The sequence below is a fragment of the Lactuca sativa genome, chromosome 3 (assembly GCF_002870075.4).
Source record: "Lactuca sativa cultivar Salinas chromosome 3, Lsat_Salinas_v11, whole genome shotgun sequence".
Lineage (NCBI taxonomy): Eukaryota > Viridiplantae > Streptophyta > Magnoliopsida > Asterales > Asteraceae > Lactuca > Lactuca sativa.
In genome coordinates this window covers 187072732-187075127 of record NC_056625.2, presented here as the reverse complement: position 1 = coordinate 187075127, position 2396 = coordinate 187072732, and positions in this window count along the sequence as shown.

Below are 2396 nucleotides of genomic sequence, written 5' to 3'. Positions count from 1 at the left end.
AGGTGAGACCATGATCTACGACTTTCGTTTAGATTCCGTTGGCAAATTCCGAAATTATTTTTATTATTTATTTATTAAAATGACGTGATTAAGGAATTTCTTCAAAAATTCATAACTTCCTCGTCCGAGGTCGGATTTGGACGTTCTTTTTATGTACGCAAACCTTGATATGATTTCTATTACTTTAATTAATCCGAATAAGATTTTAGGAAGGTTACATTTTGACCTAAATTTGATCGGTTTTACATTACATTGACTCAAAATATCGGGTTGCCACATCATCCCCCCGTTAGAAGGAATTTCGTCCCGAAATTAGAATTTTAAGCAAGCTAGAATTTACAAATAACTAAGCAAAAAGGTGAGGGTATTTCAGTTTCATCTGATCCTCACGTTCCCAAGTGAATTCCGGTCCTCGCTTGGCATTCCAGCGAACCTTCACGATAGGGATACGGCTTTGCTTTGTCTGCTTGACCTCACGGTCCATGATCTCTATAGGTTCTTCCACGAAGTTGAGGCTCTCGTTGATTTCGATCTCGTCGAGTGGGATTACGAGAGTCTCGTCGGATAGACACTTTTTCAAGTTAGATACGTGGAATGTAGAATGTACGTTACGAAGTGCGTCTGGTAGTTCGAGTTTGTAAGCTACGGGGCCGACTCTTGCAAGAATCTCGAAAGGCCCTATGTACCTCGGATTAAGCTTCCCACGCTTGCCGAAGCGTATCAAGCCCTTCCAGGGTGAGACTTTGAGGAGGACTCGGTCTCCCACCTGAAATTCCAAAGGTTTCCTTCGCTTATCAGCGTAGCTCTTCAGTCGGTCTCTGGAGGCTTTCAATCGTTCACGGATCTGAACGATTTTCTCTGTTGTTTCCCGAATGATCTCCGGACCGGTGAGAGTACTGTCAGAAGTTTGCCCCCTGGCTAATTGGGTATCACCCACCTCAGCCCAGCACAGAGGGGATCTGCACTTACGGCCGTAGAGAGCTTCAAATGGAGCAGCCTTGATGCTCGTGTGATAACTGTTATTATAGGAAAACTCGACAAGGGGTAAATGAGTATCCCATGCCTTCCCAAAGTCAATCACGCAGGCTCGCAACATATCTTCTAGAGTTTGGATGGTCCTCTCACTCTGTCCGTCGGTCTGAGGATGGTAGGCTGTGCTCATGTCCAGCCTCGTTCCTAGGGAATGTTGTAGTGATTGCCAAAATCTTGAGGTGAACCTACTATCTCTATCGGAGATAATGGACATAGGTACACCATGTAGCCGTACGATTTCCCTAATGTATGTTCTCGTAAGCTTCTCCATCTTGTCGGTTTCTTTGATGGGCAGGAAGTGTGCAGACTTGGTCAATCTATCAACGATGACCCATATGGTGTCAAGTCCACCCGTTGTCTTGGGCAACTTGGTTATGAAATCCATAGTGATCCGCTCCCACTTCCATTCCGGGATCTCTGGTTGCTGCAATAAACCAGAGGGCTTCTGGTACTCGACCTTAACCTTTGCGCAAGTAAGGCATTTACTTACGAAGGTAGCAATCTCTGCTTTCATATTAGGCCACCAGTATAGCTTCTTAAGATCCAGATACATCTTATCTGAACCTGGGTGGACGGAATACCGAGTGTTGTGCGCCTCGGTCATGACTAAGTCTCGGAAGCCACCATGTTTCGGTGTCCAGATCCGGTTCATGAAATATAAAGCTCCGTCACCCTTGGCTTCTAAATTCTTGTCCATTCCTCTCAGGGATTCACTTGACACATTTTCAGATTTCATGGCCTCAAGTTGAGCCGCCTGAATTTGCTTAGTCAGGTGTGAATGGATGGTTATCGATAATGACTTGACTTTGCGACCAGAATATTCCTTCCGACTTAGGGCGTCTGCTACTACGTTGGCTTTACCCGGATGATAACGAATATCGCATTCGTAATCACTGAGTAGCTCGACCCATCGTCGTTGTCTCATGTTGAGCTCCTTCTGATCGAAAATGTGTTGTAAACTTTTGTGGTCGGTAAAGATAGTGCTCTTCGTTCCATACAAGTAATGTCTCCAGATCTTCAGAGCAAACACTACTGCTCCTAGTTCAAGATCGTGGGTCGTGTAGTTAACCTCGTGTGTCTTCAATTGTCTTGAGGCGTAGGCGATGACCTTACCTCGCTGCATCAGAACACATCCGAGTCCTTGGTTTGATGCATCGCAATAAACTACGAAGTCTTCTATTCCTTCGGGAAGGGATAGTATTGGTGCGGTGCACAAGGCTCGTTTGAGCGTTTGGAACGCTCTTTCTTGTTTCTCTTCCCAGTCAAAGGCCACACCTTTTTGGGTTAGGGTTGTAAGAGGCTTCGCTATTCGTGAGAAGTTCTGAATGAACCTGCGGTAGTAGCCAGCGAGACCTAGAAATTGA